Below are 23,290 nucleotides of genomic sequence, written 5' to 3'. Positions count from 1 at the left end.
TTGCATGGCACTCGCAATGGGAAACGTGATCCTATAACATGCATGTGAATCGAAGTTTTACAGAAGCAATACAAGTGATATCTGGTCAAGTTTGTCTTATTGGAAGTATTGCTGGCCAATGTATTGCCAGCACATTATTGTCCAGAATGTCAAGGTACACCACTGGGTTCATGGTTCTTGCCACTACAATCATGCCATGTAAGACATCCCCAGACCATAATGCAACCTCCGCCATACTTAACTGTCGGCACAACTCACTCAGGCTAAAGGTGTTGCCCAGGCGTCCTCCACACCCAGGTACCTCCATCTGATATGAAGATGGAGTAGTGTGATTCGGGCTAATGTATTGTGCTTCGTGATGAACAGTTTGTGTGCAGCGGCATAATCCGTATATCCAATAGCGTACAGTTCACAAACTATGGCTGACATCTCCAAGGTTCTGCATCTTATGTAGCCTGGTTTAGGACACATTGCATTCTAATAAGACACATTCATTCTGCTGATAGGTGTCCAAATAATTTTGGTAGGATAGTGTATAATTGGTGTCAGAAAGTCTGCATTTTAACATACGACACAAGAAACAAAAAGTGTTAGAATTTTATGGGAGGGTGGTAATGACAATGAGCCATATCACATTGTACATAAACATGATAGCTATTTGTGAATTCCACCAGTGAATAAAATATCTTCATTACAGCTTTAGATAGTGATTTAACAGAAAAGCTAATTTCAGCATTATCTATAATGCATTGCTTAGCAGTAGGAACAGCTGCAGTACATCTGGTGAAGAATAATCAATGGAGACCTCCTGTCGATCTAACGGATCTGCAGTATTCATGTTTTGTTTGGTGCAATCTATTAATCAGTCTGCTTGTCATTGGGTTCTCAATTATTAAACTTCGTGGGATCAGTGGCATACATAGAAGAGATTAGATCTATAGCAAAGAACACTCAGGACAGAAGGTCCTTATCAGGACTCAAACCCAAGACCTTCTACTCTCAGATCGGCGTCACTCCCGGTTGTGCCATCCAGGCCTAGTTTCCAGATCCTGTTTACCTAGTTCCTGCCTCCCTGTCCTACCTCCACCCAGCTCCTGATTAAGCCCTCTATATAAACCTGCCCCTGCCCCTTCATGTATTGCATGATTATTGTGCTCCAAGCCTTAATCAAGTTCCACTTCTGCCTGCTCCTCTGCAATTCTACGGAGACCTTCTGATACTGCAAACTGAGAACTCCCGTTGCTGACCCCTGGCTTCCCTTCTGACTACTCTACCTGCCTCATCCATTTGTACTTCAAAGAGACCTCTTGTTGCTGACCTGGCACCTTCCTGACTAATCTCCAAACCTGCAGCTATTACACATGAGGCTCCAACCCAATGCCTGAAACCTCTTCAGTCCTGGTGCTTCCTCCTTCTGTACCCTTTAGATCCTACTCTAAGTTCTCAAACTGTGGTGCATGTATCCCAGCTGGTATATGCCATCTGTCAGAGGTAGATAGGCCATAAGCTCTACAAGGAGAAATTCCAGTAGGCTGGTCAGGTTGTGAGCTAGTCCAGTCAGGCAGGGCAAATGTCCGTAACTGGTCAGATGCCCGGACCCAACTGCACTCTAGTAGGTTCGCTACAGCAGAAGTATTGTTGATACAAGATGGAGCACTTGCTACAGACTCTACTCTCCCACTGGTTCGGGGTCCAGGGAGTAGCTGCTGGATTGCTGCAGTGGAGAACCGGTTATTACAGAAGGCAGTGTGGTTGTGTAGCTTACAGGTGGCTGCTGCGTCACTTCTTATTTAAACATTTCCATCTGCTTCTATTTTGGGGTGGTAAAGAGCTGAGTTGGTGCAATTGTACGCTGTGCTCATCCAGGCCCAGAGAAACAAGCAGTGAAGGGATGACATCTCAAAGCAAAGATCCAACATCAGGTAACGCTTGTGTTAGCCCCTCTGCTAGAAATTTGAACCCACCTACAATAAGAACATGAGGCCACTTCTTGATTTTTTTAGGCCATTTTAAGTGTCCAATTCCCCCCATGGCATCTCTATAGGAGGTACTTGCGCTGTGTTCATTTATTTGGTACTTTGAAGACAGCAAATAGAATAGGAGTAATCAAACCTGAGCAAGAGAACCGTAGCAGCTACATGCACTGTGCCTGGTAGGTCTGCTCTTTGTACAGATATTTATTGCATATATGTCTTCTAAGTCCCAGCATTACCTGCCTATGATGGTGATTTCCTTTCTAAGATCAGTCTGTATACTTGGCGCTTTAGAGTAGTTGCCTGTTCTAAGGAAAGATATAGGAAAGGTAGAAACGTGAATGCAACTTTTAACTAAACGAGACTTCTGATTTATAAATCTGTGCAACTCTGTAAAATACATAAAGTAGATGCTACAAACTCAGGAGTACACATACAGAAACTATACATTCTATAGAAGATGATCCTGCCTAAATGAGCCCCGATCCAACAGAAGGAGAAAAGAGTAAAGACTATGATGGAGATTAAAGGGGTTGTCTGGTTACCAGACTACCCTGCTTTAATAGGGCTTTAAGGGTTAAAATAACAAACTGAAACATGCTTTTCCATGGCTGCTGGGATCCAATGCTTCAGCCCCACTGTGGTCCCGGTGGTTTTTGTGATTGCTGATGTCACGGAAAGTCAGGTGATCGCTACAGCCATTGAGAGGCTGCAATGTCATGCTCCCAAACTACTGGCATCATGGTGCTCAGGGTATGAGCCCCAATGCCAGGAGAATTCAATATGACACTTCTATAGGGACCTTTGGAGTGCAAATGTGCCCCAAAATAGAGTAGGTTCTATTTTTTTGCATACAAGTAATGAGAACGCAAGAGAAGGAAATGAGAACGAACTTATTGAAATCAATGGTTTCTATTCTCTGTGCAAATACGCCTGCCTGAAAAACACCTAACTTGTTTCAGACACTGATAACAAATATATAAAGGCCCTTTTACATGGCACGATTATCGTGCAAACTGCTTGTTAGAGCGAACAAATTGCATGATAACTGTGCTGTGTAAATGCATGCACTGATCGGATCTTCTATGCAGACTTCAAAATCATTGTCGGTCTGCTGCTGCATCATTCTCTTTGAACAGGCAGCTGTTCATCTATGACAGCCTGTTGACTGTGAATAGAGGTGAGCGGGGCAGAATGATCCCCGACCCGCTCCTCCGTTCATTGAGCAATGATCACCAATGGGATGGCTGCCGATCACTATAGTGCCTAACAATTGTCCTGTGTACAAAGGGCTTTAGTTAGATTGCAGTTTACATGTTTAACTCTCAATTGCCTGGTTTATAAAAGTGAAGGGTCTACAATAAAGAGTCTTTTGCACCAGAAGACCCTACACATCTATGCAACTCACAGACAGCCCATTAATTTCAACAGCAAGACTGTGCTGCTTCATTTTCCCTGTGATGGCGCTGCAGTAAAATTGAACACCTGGTACTGGGATCCTCCAGAGATTGGAGCTGATCATTGGGGTCCCGGCAGCAGGACACCCTGTGAACAGGATTATGTAATGTGAGCAACACACGTAAATTACGGGAAAGACTTGATGGCCATAATGTATTATGCAAAACACTAATTCCACAAAAGTAATTTCAAAGGTCCAAGTGTCACTTCAATGCCTGGTACTGCCGCTCAGCCCCAATTACTTTTCAGCAGAGCCCTATTCACAAGTGTGGAAGTACTGTGTTTCCCAGGAAAATATTGATTATGTGACTGTCTTTTAATGGTTCAGTATTCTCAATGTCATACAAGTATATGAGACGTGACACTAAAGACCCTCTCTCACATTTTCTCATTTGCAGATAGATGGCTTATTAAGCACACATACTATAATGACCAGCATCAAGAGATAAGAGAACAAAGCAAGTAACTGACCCCTAGAAACTCTATAGAAACTGCAATGCTGGGAAAAAGGAAACCGAAGACGCGTTTAGCACAACTGATTTCCTCGCAGGAAACTGACAACTAATGAATGAAAAAGCAGCAAAACCTTCCTTGCTATTTCTGTGAGTAGAGTGCTTCCCCTGTGCATGGGAATGCTCCGCTGTGAATCTCTCCATGGTTCAGTCTATCCACAATAACTGGAGATTCAGAGATTATACCAAACACTCATTATAGTGCATAATAGCAATTGTTGTCCTATGGTGTGGGAGAAATGATTTGAATAGTGGAAAAGAGGAGTGTGTCGCTTTCTTTCTCCTCTACACAACGATACAATGCTTGAGAGACTAGAGCACTTATGTAGACAGAAATAAAAAAAAAACATACTCCATGATAATGCATTTATATTTAGGATGATCAAAACTCTTGGAATTCTAGAATGTTGACACTTTTCGCCTTTCTAATTTAAAGGGAAAACATGAACAGGTTTGTATGTTTGCATTTGTTGCTATTTTTATTATTGCGGCTATACATCTTTATAAAATGAAGTTACTTTGCAAATTGACTTGATCAAAAGTATCCCTCTGGTTTGCATCTGTAGCCCCTAGGCAGAACTGTATGTCTCCATGGTTACAGACGACAAGCAAACCCTGTGTAGTCTGACTCTGCAGTCCTGATCCCTTTCATTTGTAAGGGAATGGAGATAAGGTATTGAAAATTGGATTTAATCCTTTCTTAGGGGATTACCAGTTTCTTAAAAGATAGATATCAGAGCGTTGTTGTTAAGAGGGTGTATTCTGAACAGGCATGAGTGATCATTACTGGAGACCTCATCTACAGAAAGATACTAATAAAATAGAATAAGTCCAAAGACGGGCTATAAAAATGGTGGAAGATCTAAAGAGCAAAACTTATCAGGAAAGACTTAAAAATCTTAATTTGTATTATCTGGAGAAGAGGAGGGAGAAAGGAACATGATGGCAGGAAAAAGGGTACCGATGGAGGGGAGTGTGACTGTAGTACACGATCAGCTTAGACAGGGTTTGTTTTTAGTATGTAACTTTGGAGATACATAGCTCTATATAGAAGCTGTAGACACAAACCAGTAGCAATTTATTGCTATATAGTCAAAGCTATGCACTTTTTATTTTAGATGCATTTGTATCACTCATCCTCCAACGGGGGCATGCACATCTTCATTGGGATGAGATCTCACCTCCCTGTTCCTACAATTTTGTTGGGGTAGAGGAAAGCTGATGGGAGAACCTTAATGAAGAAAATGCCTCATCGATCAAGATGTGGAGGACTCCAACTAGGCAAAAAGATAGATATAATTTCCAACCAAACCTGGACTTTCAGTTTTAGATAGAATCAGCAACACTTAAAACTGTATAGGTAAGCACAAAAGAAAAGAGGGGGTTAGGGTTAAAACACCCTGATGGACCTAAATTATGCCTGATAGTGAACAACTGGGCTCTTTGCTTTGATGTTTAGTGCACTAGACTTGGGGAACGGTGGCTGTTTAGAGGATAGCTGTCTTTTGTTATGTCCAAGCATGAGTTCCTTTCGTAGGATATGTAAGCAGCCATCTAAATGGGACATATACTGTATAACCCCAATGCCCAAAAAGTTGGGTTGTAGTGTAAAATGTAATTACATTTTAAGAAAATCTCATATAACCATATTTTATTTACAATAGAAAACATATCAGAAGGTGAAAGTGAGACTATTTTCCAATTCATTAAAAAAATAACTAATTTAGAAATTGATGGCAACAACACACCTCAAAAAAGTTGGGGCAGGATTAACAAAAGCCTGGAAAAGTACATGGTGCTAATAAAAAACAGCTGCAGGGTCAATGTTCTACTAAGCCACATGACTTTATATAAAAAGAGCATATTAGAGAGGCAGAGTCTCTCAGAGGTAAAGATGGTCAGAGGTTCACCAATCTGTAAAACCTTGCATCTAAAAATTGTGGAGCAATTTCAGAATAATGTTACTCAACGTAAAACTGCGAAGAATTTGAATATCCCACCATCTACAGTATATATCATCAAAAGGTTCTGAGAATATGGAGAACTTCATGCACACAAAGGACAAGGCCAATGTTAGATGCTCCAGATCTACAGACCCTCAGGCGGCACTGCATTAAAAACAGACATGATTCTGTAATGCAAATCACTGCATGGGCTCAGGAATACTACAAGAAATCATTGTCTATGAACACAGTTCCCCATGCAATCCACAGTGCAAGCTGAATTATGCAAAGAAGCAGCCATATATGAACACAATCCAGAAACATCAGCGTCTTCTCTGGGTCAAAACTCATTTAAAATAGACTGAAGGAAAATGTCTCACTTTCACCTTCCGATACGGTATGTGTTCTGTGTTCTATTTCTCCAAATCATTGAATTCTCTTTTTTCTTAACATTTACTTACATCTAACACAGCATCCCACCTTTTTTAAAATTGGATTGTATATATATATAACCTTGTTAGAACCTACATTGTGTAGGTATTTTAGCATTTGCATTCCCAGGAATAGACAAAACTGGGCAAGTCTTACACGGATCATGTTGAAAACAATGAATTGGTTTCAAGGCGTGTATCTTTACTGCTCTCTTGGGTGTTTAAATTATGTAACATACAGACTGTATGTGCAAGTTTATCTCTACTAAAAACTGTTAGTGAACTTTTATTGGATGCCATTAAATTGCTTTTATTATTTTGTGCACTCACGCTCTCATAATACAAACATATTATACATGGATTCTCACAATAAATGTCTTACTATAGGTGTTTCATAGCCGCCAATTTACATAAATCAGAGAGCACAACCTTATAATAACCTACAGAAACATCCGCCCACAGACAATGTCTAGTGCTCGTGTGTATTCATTTTCCCTTTTCTTTTCTAATGAGTCCTAATTGTTGTTATCATGGTCTGATCCATAAGATGCAAGAGCAGCCATTTAATGTACTGTATGAGGGATTCATCATGTAACCTACTGTCAGGGTGAACCAACAGAGAAGGTTGGATGAAGTAAAAAGGTCAAAACTTTGTGGCCCTCTGTATATATGTTGCGTAGACAGATAGATACAGATCTATATATTTGCAAAGAAAAGTAAGTGAACCCTTTGAAATCACCTGAAGTTCTGCATTGATTAGAGAATAAAATGTGGTCTGATTGTTATCTAACTATACGAACAATACATTGCAGGAAGACAAAGTAAAAGCCCAATTAGACACAACGATTACTGCTCAAAAGATGTCTTTTGAGCGATAATGGTTGTGTCATTTACATCACAGGATGATCGCTCAAACGTTGAGCCATTACCTTGCGCTCCAGAGGATGCAGAGCACAAGCGGGGGAGGGGGGGGGCGCTTGTTCTCTGCATCCTGCTGTTCCCCACTGGGAGCGCCCGGCTGTTATACAGCCGAGCACTCTGAGCGGAGGATGCAGAAGACAAGCGGGGTGGCCCAGCTTGTCTTCTGCATCCAGCTGTTTTCTGCACGGAGCGCCCGGCTGTTATATGACCGAGTGCTCTGTGCGGGTATGGAGAACGCGGCTGGAAAGCTGCGTTCTTCATACCCCGCCTGTTATCAGGGAGCGGGATACAGCTGAAACAATAGTACAGCTGTATCCTGCTGTGAATCCCTGGTAAGACTCATCGTTGTCTTTCAGCATGCTAAAAGACAACGATGAGCGACGGATTAACGAAAACTGCGCAATGTCAGTGCAATTAGACACAACGATTGTCGCTCAAAAGAAGGCTTTGAGCGATTTTTGAGCAATAATCTGTTACCGTGCAGCGGCTGCAGGTCCTCCCGGGGCGGCGGGGCACTGGGTCCCGCGGTCAGGGCGCGTCCCCCCAGCTTGTTGTCCGGCTGCCGAGGGTGCGAGTGGCTGGTCGGCGGGGTGCTATTGTTGCGCGCTTGGGGATCCGGGCGGCACCGTGCGCACGCGCACCTGTAGTCAGCCCCGTGCATTAGCACCTTTTAAATTGGTGCTGTGGGAGTAAGTGTCTCCCTCTCTCTTCCCCCCGGGCAGAGGCTTGTGTTTTTAAGGCTGGCAGTGACCTGTATTCACTGCCAGTTATTTGGTTTCCTTCAGTGTGCTAGCATCCTGCCTCTGTTGGTCTCTAGCGTTGTCAGCTTGTTCTGTCATATCTGCCAGGTTCTCCCATCTGCCTTGGTCTGCTTGGATTTTTCTGTTGGTTGTATTATTTGCCCATCCTGTCGGTATTCTACCTTGTTACATCTTGGTATGCCAGCGTCCCCTCTCGGTCCCTAGTGAGAGTAGGGACCGCTGCCCAGTTGCCTGCCTGGGGTTAGCCAGGAGTGGAAGCAAGTAGGCAGAGACAGGGGTTGCGGGTACGTTCTAGGGCAACCCGGGCTAGCGTACCAGTGGGTAGGATACCGTAACATAATCGTTGTGTCTAAATGGGACTTAAGTAAACCCTTGTTTTAATGATTCCAAGACATAATTGGAATAAAGTATTTCAATTAAGGAGATGAGATTTGAAGTGCAAGTTTCATAGGTGCTTTGCCCATTAAATAAAAAGCCTGGCTATTAACAAATCTGATCTTCTCAAGAAAGATTGGTTAGTGTGAACCAAGCCTCGATGCAAACAACTTTCAGAAGATGTCAGAAGTTGTGTTATAGAGATGCATGAAGCTGAAAAAATCTACAAAAGGATGGCTAAAGATCTGGGTATACATCAAGCAGATTGGTAGAAAAGCCCTTTGCATGGGTTGTTTTTGAAGTTTAGTTAAAAGAGAAAGGGGAGTGTCTAGAAGTGAGTTGAAGCTGTAGAGTTAAGAATGGAGAGAGAACAGTAAAGAAGCAAGATTAGAGGAGAAGAGCCAGTGTGGTGGGGAGGAGAAATGTGAGTACCAAGAAAGGAGAATTGTGTTTAAGGAGGGAAGAGTCAGTTATGTAAAGATAGAAGAGGAAAGGAACAGCTTTAGTAGCAGTAAGTAAAGAAAATGGAAGCTTTATATCTAAAGTAACTGAGGAAGAGAGAAGCAGATGGGCAAAGCATAGCAAACAGAGGAGAATGCCTCTATCACTAATGCCTGCATGTTCCTGTACTTAAATTATAAAGTCTACCTCAAGCCCTGAAGTAAATAGACTTTTTGAAAAGTCTGTTTATTGAAATTCCTTCCCTAAAGAAATAAACTGTTTGACTGTTTTCACATTGAAGCTGATCTTGGAGTTATTTTCCCACCACCGTAACATCTGCACTGACGTACCACACCACACTTGATGGGGAACAGACTACAACCCCCATTTCATTTTACCTATTCATTTTTATTATTATTTTGTCCAGCACAGGTTTTGACCTGTGTACAGACTGGCATCCCGAACTTGACAATATTTAATACCACCATACTCTGCCCAATTGCCGTGTAGCGCAAAATGCCACTAGAGACTTAATTTTATTAGAGCTGTTGGTCGCTGCCATTAGTGCGGTTACCTCGGATCCACCGCCACCATCTACTACACTTCTAAAATATCTGGCGCACTACAATCAGCTTACCTAAAAGTACCCTAAGGCAGACCTTGCAATGTATATGGGACTCTTGGAAAGAGAGGTCCTAACTCTGGTTGGTTCCATTCCCTCTGGTGTTGGATGGTAAGAACTTATGTAGAACTCCCCTCTCTAGGGAAAACTGCATTCTTAGGCTCAAAGTTCATGGAATTGGATGAGAAAAAACACTAGATGCTTTTGCCCTCAGTGCCAAACCGGGCTTGACAATGTGCTTACTGTAATTTGATCTCTCTTATGGGTCTTCCTGTCTTCTGTGTACACCACTGACAAAGAAGCATCCGTCCAGAGATAATTTAGAGGATCTTATGCATATTATATAATAAGGCTTGACTAATCTCAAAAGCAAGGTAGCCCATGTACCTAGAAATTTCCAGCTGACCCCTTTTTGTCTATGGGCATCTATGGGCCTATGGAAGTTCTTCTTGCTGACCTCACAACCCTATACTCCATTTGATAGCACTACAAGTGAATTTACAGAATACAATATTAGGCCATATTTGTGTATATGCAGAGAACTGATCATTTACTCTCCCCTAGTGGTAGGAGTTGAACCAAAAACAAAGGGACATTGTTAGTTTAGTATGAAACGACTGACTGCTGCCGGTGATGGCATTATATGGAGAAGTGCTGACACAGAATCACAACGTGACAATTACACTGCTCATTCACAAGACACATGGGCCAGCTGCTGCAATATTTATAGCAGCATATGAGTGTCCCTTATGTATGAGACAAGAATCCGGCCATTCTCTCACTATTTTTGCATGATTCATACCTTCCAATTCAGCTGAATCAATTGCCCTGCAACGGACATGGGCAAGAAGTGGGCAGAGATAAGCTCAGGCTGGGTTCTGCAGAATACATATGGGATTAAAGTATTCTGACTTGGCTAAAATGAAGGCACTACGGCTTTCACTCTGAAGGGCAACTAAGGGTATCACTATTTAATGCCTCTGTGGCAAGCGCTGTATAGAGAAATGTGAGGCAAGCATTACATGAGGGTATGTCTAATAACTGCTAAGTACTCTATGGTGAACCTATGGTTGGACCTCTGGGGGGCATCTGTAGCGATCACTGCATGGTGGAATTTTTGGCAGGCACTCTGAACTAGTATCTATATTTGTACATAGTCAGATATAGCAGACTTAAACTTGACATTTTCAATGGCGTGTGATGTGTTAAATGTCAATTTTTAAGTTTAAAGGATGCACAAACTGCATTGAAAAATATGTAAAGAGGCAGACACAAACTGTACCGCAGCATGCCCTCAACACATTGTGAGGTTTCCAACACTGTATGAACAAGACCCTGGGCAATAAAGTCCGCATGTTTCCACCAACCCCCATATATTGGCCAAATAATATCCAAATAATACTCAGTTAAAAAGCCCACATAATACTACCATATAGTTCCCCCATAATACTACAATTCAATTTTCACCATACACCATAAATAATATTGGGTGGCTTTAGTTTGTTCCTGAAGTTGCTGCAAGCAATGGCCCTCTAGGAAATGTTTGCCCTGGACAAAAATGTACATTGCCATTGTATGTCTGTATACACTGTACCCAAGTTGTACAGAGCAGTAATATGGCACCTAGATGTCTATAAAGCCATACTGTGTCTCTGAATAATTCCAATTTCCTAAGGAAGCATACAGTTCAGGACCAGCCTTAAGTTAGATGATGGCACCCCATGTGAAAGATTTCATTGCCCCCGACCTGCCATAAGAGAAAAAAAAATGCATATATTGCACTGATGAGCAGTTTGTATTCTGCTTGTGCACGCAGCAAGATAATGACATACCCAAACTAGAATGGTTCAGTAAATCAACATGGTCCTATAACCAAGGTTGGTGAATAAGTACATTACTAAGCTCAGCGAATAAATATGGTACAAAACCAAACTCTGTGAATATAGTACCAGAATCAGTACATAAATACAGCACCAGTCCCAGAACCAAGGACATAGCATAAATACAGCACCAGAACTAAGATCAATGCATAAATACAGTACCAGAACGAAGTTCCTAAGATAAATACAGGACCAGAACAAAAATGAAGATCAGTATATAAATACAGTACCAGAATGCAGCTCATAACATAAATACAGTAACAGAGCCAAGTTGATAACAAATAAAGCACCAGAACTGATGGCATCCTCTACCACACACCATTGCTGCCTGACCCGCTGTTGCCCCCCTACCCTACAAGCCGGCTCTGCGATCACAAGGGTAGCACATGACTAAGGTTGGGTATGCAGTTGATTTTCTCTCTGAAACATGTATTATCCCTGAGATACCGCACTGTGAAGGTATTATTTTTCCTGCCTCTAGTGGAGAATACTGTACCTCCATCTGATGCACCTACTCACTCCAGTTAGCCTTGTATACTGTAGGTTTGGTCCTTTTAATAGCAGCCTTATTTTTCCCACGTCTTCTGTTTCAGCCATGATAGCCGGTCACCATTCCTTTTTATGAGTTTCTTTCTCAGCATAATTAATCCCAGATAATATAGTACAACGTTTGGCTATAGCTTCCTTCCCTGCTGTGCCCAGCTTGGAGCCTTCCCAATAACTACTGTCATCTTTTTGCTTTCATTCTTTTCTTTAATTGTTTTACTAGAGCAGGCAGCAAATCTGCATTACTCATCATAGAAAAGAACATAAATTATGGCCCATTACTAGATGGGATGTGTAAGCACAATAGAGAACATATAATAGAAAATCTACTTGTCTGGCTTTGAGTAACATTCAGGTGGTCCTCTTACTCAGGTGTTGTGTTTCATGTTTTTGGTTCTCTGACTGGTTTCCTGGAAGGGACACAAAGAGTAGAGAAGAGACAGAGAGCGTAGGGAGTTATGTGGGGAGGGAACTGGGCAAATGCCCAGAGCCCCCATCCCGAAAACAATCTGAGGCACTGACTGGACTTGCCATTGTGCAAGTATCCAGACAGGTTGTGGCACCTTACCTGAGAAGTGGTGTAGCACTAGGGGTTGGAACTTAGGTGGCCCATAAGCTAAGAGGGCTAAAGGACCCCCATCACTACTAATAAGAAATTTTAAATAACAGGCAATTTGCTGCCTTCCTACTGTCACTGTAGAAGGCCCTTGAGCTGTTGAAAATGCATTAGTGGGCTTAGTGTGTAAGGTACCCCCTCACAGCCCTGCAATATGTACTACATCTACAGGGTTCAGTGGCCATTAAATGTTCACATTGAATAACCTTTAGGCCTTATAGTTTTGTGGGGAAGTATAACCTGTAGTTCATTGATTTCAGTCCCTGTTCATTCTTATTCTGAGCCTAGAGGTCCAGTGGGCGGTCCTATCAGTGATTGTTTTGCACCATTTTTGTATGCACCATCATACACATCTGTTAATCCCGGATAAGGCTGCCCCATGGACGTCTACAATATGCTGCCTGCTGTATGGACTACATTTTCAATGTGACAGGTCTCTTTAATATCTTACTGATATTAAAGGGGTTGTCTCGCGGCAAACATCAAAATTTTACATTACCCCATTCCCCCTGTCACCCCCCTGGCATAAAATAGCAATTTAAAGTGGTTTTTAAACCGCTTGCTACTCACCGATCTGACGAAATATGAAGTTATAAAAATCTTCTCCCTAAGATGGCCGCCGGTCCTTTGCCAGGGATGCACTGCTGTTTTCTTCCATGGTGCACCGCGGGTCTTCTCCCATGGTGCACCATGGGCTCTGTGTGGTCCATTGCCGATTGCAGCCTCCTGATTGGCTGGAATCAGCACACATGACGGGGTGGAGCTACGATGACGACGCGGTGACCAGCTCTCCGGCACGAGCGGCCCCATTCACCAGGCAGAAGCACAGACTGCGCAAGAGCGTCTAAAAACGCCAGAAGACATCAGAATTAGATGGAGCCATGGAGACGGGGACGCCAGCAACGGAGCAGGTAAGTGAATAACTTCTCTATGCCTCATATTTAATGCACGATGTACATTACAAAGTGCATTAATATGGCCATACAGAAGTGTATAACCCCACTTGCTGCCACGAAACAACCCCTTTAATATAGTTTTATGTGGATTAAAAAGCTTGTAGACTTGTGTGCGAAGGTGTCTACTGTCAGAATCAACGATTGTGAACCCCCATGTGCCACACAATGGTTTGGCTTTGGGCCAAATGTAGAGGCGACACCCGAGGAATCCTGGTCTTCATCCTTTCACCCCACCAGGCGGGATTTGGGTTTTGCTACGGGGTCCCTTGGGCATTACACTAGAATTGGTCCTAATTATGTGGCTGCTGATGCAGCTACAGACTAAGGTGTGAAACCTGAGTATGTTAATGGAGGCATAGTTAAAGGAGCCCAGGATTGAGGCAGGCAGCATATATTTCAACATAGGAGACAGTCCAGAGGTCAGGGCACAGAGTAGATTCAGCATGGTACAAACAAGTCTGAAGTTGGGGCAGACAGGAGAATGGTCGATAAAGCAAGCCAAGGTCAGGAGTGGAGGATGCAGGGTAGTGTGGGTATAGTAAGAGTCAAAAACCAGGAAATCAGCACAATTGAATAATATATTCAGTTGGACAAAGAGACCAGAAGCTTAGATAACTTCCTTAGGGGAGAGATGCTTTATATAACCAAGGTGCTCTAGGATTGGAAGGGGACAGAAATACATTATCTGTGATGGTTCTTTAAGACTGTGGACATGTGCGTGTGCATCCTTGGGGGAGCAAAGAGACTCTGACTGAAGGCCAGAGCACAGTGCCTGCCATGGACATTGGGAGAGCTAATGCCGCGGTTGACAACAGGGATAGATAAGGAAAGCCACACAACTCGTAAAATCTACCATATGAAAAGTCACTCCGACTTGAGTTTATGCTTGGCAAGTCCCAACAAATTCCTATGCAGTCATCTTAATTTCTTTGATGACAACCTTACCGCCTCCTGATGTTTCAGACTTTGTAGAAAAGTAGAAAGGGTATTAGTAGGGGAAGATTTTGGACCTTTATAATCATTTCTTTTCTCCAACATAGGTGGCATCTGAGGTTAATCCATGAACCAAGGAAGAAGTACAGTAGATGTGGGCAGATAAATATCTTGTGTCACTGCATGGGAAATGTCTGGTCATCTATACCTGCCCTTTATAATATCATCCAATCACTGAGAACCTGTGTAGATCATCTGATTGTTGAGTTGCTGAGCTTGACACAAATTCTTTGGAGGGGGAGTTCATGTAAATTTATTTAAATAAATAGTTGATGCAGAGTCACAAACCCCACTGATTTCCAAAACCAAGGAGCCAAGGCAATCCGGTGCGCCTAACCCCCCCATTGTACGTGCAATACATCAATTTGAGGATCTAAGGTTGCAAAACAGTACTAACTTTACTGATACTTTTACCAATGAGCTAGAACAGAAGTCTAGCTCTCTGCCCCCAGTTAACATAACAGCTTACATTGGCATTAACAATCAAGCATTTAGAGTGGGCACAGCAGCAGAGGAACTAAGACAAGCTGTCATCTTCCTTGGTAACTCAGCATTGCCTTTTTTAACACTATCATGCCATGTTTGTGCCATGCCATGTGCACCGAGGAGCACAGGTTTTCTTAGAATTCTGAAAAATCTGAATGTGACTAATAATTACCATGTGCGGAACTTTCACATTTTCTTCTTCACTTTCTGCATTTTAATAATATTTATTATGCTAAACGATAATTGGGATCCCGGTAACTAAGAACATGATGTTCACGTGTCGTCTACTCGTGTGACATGAGTCAAGTGGTTCAGCTGGTGCTGCGATTCATTGAGTAGGAAACAGATGTCTGGTGAATGTATGGGCATAGTGCAGTAGTAACCCGTAGAACTTCCCTTATGCTTATCTAGAATGTCACATGTCACATGTCACATGCACCGTTCATTATAAAAACATCTGTTCCCGATCAAGAAGGACATTCTCAGTTTTCAGGTGCTCTCCCTGGATTCCCTATTTTCTTCCCATGAAATTATTAAGTAGATATAATAAAATATAACATTTAATGAGTATTTCATGATTGTTAGTATAAAGTTAATTCCAGAAAAAAGGTATAAATTCCAACGCCTTCAGTAAAAAAATCTTCTTTATTATATTACTTATTAAAAACAGTTTGATGGCACAACTCGTAATGGCTCCTACACATTTCTAGCGTTACCGGTCTTAACCTGATAAGGACCAAACACCATAAATTTACAGTGTGGAATTAAAGCTGCTGCCCTGCAATGTACCAGAAGCAGGTTGGGTCCTCGGCTGTTAGTCACAGTTGAGGACCCGGTGGAGAAAGCAAAATTGGTTTTTAACTGCTTTTGCCTTCTTTCTAGTAGACTACACAGCGCTCAAAGAGAGGGGAAGCTGAAGTGTCCCTTCTGCTATTCGACCCGATGATCACATGACCACCATGTGCTCCCTGCCACAGCCGAGCTGCAGAGTACTAGTGGACCCAAATCAGCTCTGCTAGTGACTACTATGAATTCCGAACAAAATGAAGAACTCACCAAACCCAGAGGGAACAACAGAGCCCCAATCTACAGAGAGGGAGATCAATTGCTTGTGCTACTGCAGCGCCGAGCTGAGCGCGCCAAAGTGAGGGAGACTACAGGGTTTTTAGGAAGGCTGCCACGGGTAACTCTGTAGCCTCTCCTGACAGGGGTGAAAACAATGCCCTGCTCAGCGGTCACACAGTTGACAAAATAACGTACCAGCAAGGCCTGTTTTGTCACGGTGATGCCAGTACCCCAACCTGGACCCTTGGGATGAAATGCTGATTAAATAATTGAGATGAGCCTGGTAGCTAATGTAGTAATCTGGGAGCATGCAGATATACTAAGCTGGTATTTGTAACAGTTGAATACGCAAACTTTCAATGCAGCACTTGATGATAAAACAGTCAGAAATTGCAATATGCAATGAATTGAGTACAATGATAAGACAACAGCAATACTGATTTGAATAGCAATTGACTTCAATGCTCTTTCCTTTCCTTTTACTGAAGCTGAACTGAAGACAATTCCCCACTAGTTTCTTTAGCTGAAGGGATGAGTGGATTTAAGCAGAGTGTAGATGAAGTTCAGTGTAAGATGGTCACTAGACTAATCCTGGCTTTGAGTTCACAGGGGGTGCTTTAGACTCACTGTTTTAGTGGAAGATCAACCTTGATACTCTCTCCTCCTCTCTGATGTGGAACACCAAGGGAGTGGAAAGGGACCTCGCTAACCCTCAGCAAGACTTGCAAAGATACTGCTTCCTCTCCTGTACGAATACCGCCTCCTTCTCTGACATGACTTGCTGCAGCCAACTCTCTCATGACCTCATTCCTCCAACTGGCTAACAGCTAACTGACTCTCCTCCCCTTTTCTTTCCTTTCAGTTCCTGCACTTTTCTTGTCTCCTCCCACTCAGCATAGGGGCTCTCTTTGAATTTTGCCCGCCGTGGCCTCTGCTCCAATCAATGTGAACTTGACAATTACCAGAGGTGTTAATTGAAGGTCCTGGGCACCAATGCAAAACCTGGAACAGGGCCCCCAACTATAATGCTTTATTCATAGTACTGGGTTCCCTATATGGAGAAGAGAGGCCTTATGGGCCCCCCAAGGCTCCTGGGCCAAGGTGCAACTGCATCCCCTGCATCCTCTATAGTTACGCCTCTGCAATTAGCCAATAGGCAACCAGCTAACACCAGAACTAAGCTCTAGGCTTAGAAGAGGGGGAGAAACATGGTTTCTCCGATTTATGGCACCTTCTATACCCTAGGCAGGAACATAGACAGATGGGACAGGACAGGTGTTGATGTGACTGTACTGGAGGACCCTCCCGGCCATTACACTACTTTTGCAAGTCCAATGTGCTATGCCTTGTGTAATTGGAAACCGAATAATGGAATACCGAAACAGAGATGCTTGTACTCTTCAGCGACAAACTGTAAGTGAGATCCAACCTGGATCATAAGTTTGCACACTAGTACAAGCTCACAATAGGCCTGTTGTATGGGGTAATGCTGCAGTGATTTCTAGTTAAGGAGACAGTGCTTCCTGGTTATGAAGAGAGACTTTGTGCAATACACCACCGTCTATCTTAGGAGTACAGACACTGTGTTTAATTATAGTGCATTCAAAGTAGTGCAGTAACAAACTTCTTGAAAAAGACTGTTTTTGGCTCCCCGTGTCTGAATTCTACTATTACTAGTCTAACTCTTGCAAATCTCATTCATATTGTTTCGATTTATCACTTGCAGGAAATAACGGGTACAGAACTGATATACCATATAGTGGTATAGATTGTTTGTCGATTGGCAGTTGGTCTTGTTGCTACTTACGCTCATACTGGTATCATCCTTATTTCTGTATTGTATTCTGCAACCTGTGTCACGCACCACCTCCCCACAACAACTATATAATACATGGTTGCATCAAGTCTGTTAGAGTGGGTAACAGGGAAGTCCTGGGCGAGGGATTTCTGTCTTTGACATCCATATGACCTATTGACTCATTTAGTAAAGTTTCTGTATTGGACAAACTTGTAATTACTTTAAGAAACATGACTTGTTGACACAAGATTACAGATTACAGGGCCCATTTAGTGGAGAACAGAACTTAGAGATGTATTTTACACATCATATTGATACTGGCTGTGGTCCTTACTTTGGATATGCATGTGTTCACCTGTGAGTTTGTTTCAAGAGTGAGTGTATTTGGCATAAGATTTGCAAATGTTAACTTTTATTCTCCAAATAAAAACATAATCAATGCAAATACCTCCAGCTGAAGGAAGACAGTAATGTTCAGTAAGATGTTAATTCTGGGCCTCAAAGGGAAACTGTCAGCACTTCCGAGCATGTCAAACCGCCTACAGCTACAGATTACTGTGGTAGAGCTCGTTCAAAATCTCATCTGGTTACAGTTCATACGGACATCATAACTTGAGAATTGCATTTTAAAATCTCCTGGGCCCCATGCAAATTTTGGTGAACTGGTCAAGTGGGCGGGCCAGACTGGCTCTGTTGCCCCGAGTTCCTGCCATAGCCCCTCTTCTCTATGACTTTTCAACATGGTTGACATCTCCTCCATCAGAAGTTCTACTGATCAGAAATGTGTTGCCTAGAAGTGGGTTCTTGGCTGGCAAATGCACAGATGACCAAGCGAAATCTGCCCACAGAACAGCCTACTGATCTGCATATATGTTGTGCAGGCCGCAGGCTTTATTCTCCGTGCTTCTTGGTCATCTGAGTCGGTGCCAGACCAGGTGATAAGAAGTTGGTCAGAGTCAAGAGTTGAAAGACAATGACTCATATTACAGTCCGTTCTACTTGAAAACTTGAAAAGAACCATTTGCACAACTGAAATGTCCAAAATCATCCTGGGAGGGTTTCATTCCAGAAGACTATTGCGGCCTACCAACACCTCATCCATCTACAGCCTTAGTGGTTCTTAACTTTCTGTCTTTTCCCAATCCCACAAGGTCCTCTGGACTGTCCCCTCTTAAAAAGAAAGTACAATAATTAAAAAACAGCATTATACAGAATGGGAGGAATTGGGCTAAGCAGCAGCACATGTGAAAAAGACTTGGGTATACTAATAGATCATAGACTGAACATAAGTCAACAATGTGATGTAGCAGCCAATAAGACAAAACACAATTCTGGGAGGTATTAAGAGAAGCAGAGTCTAGATTACATGAGGTAATTATCCCCCTCTACTCTTTCTTAGTCAGACCTCATCTGGAATACTATGTCCTGTTCTGAGCACCCCACTTAAAAAAAACCCAAAAAAAACATAGACAAACTAGAGCAAAATCAGAGAAGAGTTGCCAAGATGGTGAGCGGTCTGCAAATCATGTCCTATGAAGAACAGTTAAAGGATCTGGGAATGTTTAGCTTGCAAAAAAGAAGGCTGAGAGGAGACTTAATAGCTGTCTGCAAGTTTGTTTGAAGGGCTGTCACAGTGCAGAGGGATCAGCCCTATTCTCATTTGCACAAGGAAAAACTAGAAGCAATGGGATGAAGCTGAAAGGGAGGAGACACAAATTAGACATTAGAAAACACTTTCTGACAGTGAGGGTGATCAATGAGTGGAACAGGTTACTACAGGAGGTGATGAGTTCTCCTTCAATGGAAGTGTTCAAACAAAGGCTGGACAAATATCTGTCTGGGATGGTTTAGTGATCCTGCACTGAGCAGGGGGTTGGACCAGATGACCCTGGTGGTCCCTTCCAAGTCTACCATTCTAGGATTCTATGATCATATTTAACATAAAACAGTAACAACTTTCAGCCCCCCTCTTACACAATCGCTTGTTCATAATCTCTTGGCACATGTGCAAGATTTCAATCAACCTGTGGATGAAAGAGTAGATGTTATACACATCATGCAGTCAGAGAGAGGAAGAGTTATGGAAGGATTTCTGGGCAGCAGAGATGGTCTGGCCCACCCACCAGACCGGTCAGTCGAGATTTTCATGTGGCACAGGACACTTGGAGGATCAACTGATTAGTAGGGCTCTCGAGTGGCAGAGTCCCGCCTATCAACTATTGATGGCCTATCCTATAACTGTCCTATGCTTGGTGAAGTCCATAATGTTCGAAACATAGCTGTATCTGTGCATTATGGGGGAATAAAACAAATCTACTTTCTTGGCACCTGTCTTTTTGTCTTTGTTTCTGTCCTATGGTGACTGCTTGCTTGAGTAATCATGTGATTGCTACAACCTCAGCAACACTGAGGCCAGAGACTAGTTGCAACAATCATGTGATCGTTTTACAGGCAGCAAACAGATAGGTGCAGAAGCACAGACCCTAGAGCAGCAAGAGAGGTGAGTTTATGAGTTGTTGTTTTTCCAGTTCCCCTTTTTTGCCGCTTTTTTAGTTCTCCTTGATGGCACCCCCAACTATTTTGCACCATGGATGGTTGCACGGTCCACCACGTGGTAGAAACAGGCCTGAACTTGGGCACCGTAGCTTCATGGAAGCCAGAGGGAGAGTGGAATGTGAACAAGAGTGACGCATTAGGGCCAAGGAGGACATTGTGAAGTTCATCAGCAACGACATGTAAGTGAGGCCAGCCTCAGTAAAAGCCATAGGTCTGCAAAGACAAAGCAGTCCATCAGCAGGTCTGCTGTATGTCAGAATAAGGACATCAGTGAGTATTTGAACTCTAGTTATTCGAACAGTAGTGATGAATTCTTGACTTTGGCAGTTAGGACTGGATTATCGTGACATTACCCAAAGTTGAGGGTTTTTCAAGTTTATTCAAACTGTCTCTGCCTTACTAATCCGCAAGTTGCAGAGTGTTCCTTCATTGGCAATGAACCACATTATTGTTTTTGTGTTTTACCCACATTATAACTATTCCATACTAAGAACCAAGTTTTCTCATTGCACATAAAATACTTATACTAGAGTTTAGTTAACTGTACTCAGCGTCGAAAAACTGCACTACAAAGGTCAATTTGCTTTCTTGTCAGTACACTACTATTCTTTTGTATTCACTAGTTCAAAAATCAATCTTGCAAATTTTTTTTACGTCCTTCTTCTTCATCGTATCCTGGAAGCTGGGTCATAACCCACCACCCACAACAAGGACATAGCAGAAAAGGATAAAGGAGACTGTGCCAGAATCCAGAACTGTCCCTTCTTATGCAAAGCACTTAACGGCTTCTTTGTTAGGTTTTTTTTTGCCTTTTTAAACTAATGCCATTGTGTGTGGCCAAAGAGGCAGCTGGGGAAGGACATGCAGAAAGATTTTCCTTTGGCATTGCTGTCAGGAAGGTAGTTTCTCTTCGGAGAGTCAAGAAGGATGAAGCAGTGCTGATTTTTTTCAGCTATGTTTCTGCCTTGTTCTTTTCACAGCACTCTTTGTGGTTACTTGGCACTACAAGTTCAATAAGGTCTATAATGAAAAGTGTGGGATCTCAACCTCTGTTAATGTTGATTACAGCTTTTTTCTGCAAAAAAAAAAAAAAATTACAAAAACTCTTAAGAATCTGTAAGACTTCAATTGGAGTTTAATATGGATCCCTGCCTACTGTAATTCCCTTTGTAATGTCTCCAGTTACCATCAGAACTGGCAGTAACAACAGTATTTATTTATATAACCTCACATGAAAGTAACATAATTACATTCTTTACAAAAGATAAGATTTCTGGGGCGGCTGAGGGATATGTACTGTATGTTTGCTTATCCTTTTCTTGTACTCCCTTGTCATAAAAAAACAGTTGAACTATTTATTATAATCAGTTTGTGGTGTAAAATAAAAGCTCTTGGAGGGGTACCAGTTTTATTTATGGTGATCCAGCTTGTTTAGGCAATGCTCCCTGGGAAAGGGTATGCAAATTAGCCTGCCTGCCTGCAGAAAGAAGAAAACTGCCTCTAGCTATAACTATAAGTCAATGTCCAATCCATTAAAGAGCATTGAAACACGTCTAAGGTGTCTCTAGTTTGGCTCATATTCCTAGTCACTTTTAATGCTCTTTAATGGATTGGATTTTGACTTACAGGGTACAGTAATTACCCATAGGTAGTACTGGAGAGACAGTTTTATTTCTTCTGGAGGAGCATTACAGATGTAGCAATCATTAAAGGGGTTGTCCCGCGCCGAAACGGGTTTTTTTTTTTTTCAACCCCCCCCCCGTTCGGCGCGAGACAACCCCGATGCAGGGAGGTAAAGAAAGCTCACCGGAGCGCTTACCTTAATCCCCGCGCTCCGGTGACTTCTCTACTCACCGCTGAAGATGGCCTCTTCCTCCGTGGACCGCAGCTCTTCTGTGCGGTCCACTGCCGATTCCAGCCTCCTGATTGGCTGGAATCGGCACGTGACGGGGCGGAGCTACACGGAGCTACACGGAGCCCCATAGAAGACTGCAGAAGACCCGGACTGCGCAAGCGCGGCTAATTTGGCCATCGGAGGCCAAAAATTAGTCGGCTCCATGGAGACGAGGACGCCAGCAACGGAGCAGGTAAGTATAAAACTTTTTATAACTTCTGTATGGCTCATAATTAATGCACAATGTACATTACAAAGTGCATTATTATGGCCATACAGAAGTGTATAACCCCACTTGCTGCCTCGGGACATCTCCTTTAAGTTGACTTGGACATCATGATAACTTGATTTATAGCATTTTAGCACATTGTATTTAAGTTATCATAATGCATTAAATGTCTAACTCATGTTTCTACATCTGTAATTTGGTAGAAAGTCATTATTAGTATTTCTAATGCCATTAAGGCAAGTTGGCCCAATAGATGGATTTTTGGATCTGCATAAAAACATTATCAAGTGTTCATTTACCACTTGTCATATATCTTAAAGGGGTTGTCCAGTTGTAAACTATTAATGGCTTATCCTTAAGATAGGTAATCAATAGTAGATTGGCAGGGGTCCACCGACCAGGACTCCCAGCAGCTCGCCAGGTTGGTGTGCTCATGCACAGAACTGATTTCTGCAGGCAGCAGACAGCTCCATTCCCACTACAATGACCAGACTCCCGTTGATCTACTATGGATGACTTATCTTGCAGCTAGACCATTAACATTTCTACAATTTGACAAGCGCTTTAATTGCCTATTTATCCTGTTTAGTTTTATTTCACTGCTGGGGGTATTGGCTATTGATGTAAATAATACAGTGCTAACTAATGAATTCTGATAATTATCAGTTTCCTTGGAAGTCAGGATCTACAGTATCAATAGCAGCTAATAGGCCCTGTTCTGACTGCAGATTTAATACAAGTGGAATCTGTTCCAATTCCACATGAATTTTGCATCAAATCCACATCATTTAAATGGGAAAAACTACAACAGGGATTTTACAATACATTTGAAAT

The sequence above is a fragment of the Eleutherodactylus coqui genome, chromosome 5, assembly GCF_035609145.1.
Source record: "Eleutherodactylus coqui strain aEleCoq1 chromosome 5, aEleCoq1.hap1, whole genome shotgun sequence".
NCBI classification, from domain to species: Eukaryota; Metazoa; Chordata; class Amphibia; order Anura; family Eleutherodactylidae; genus Eleutherodactylus; species Eleutherodactylus coqui.
Note: the sequence above shows the minus strand (reverse complement) of the source record.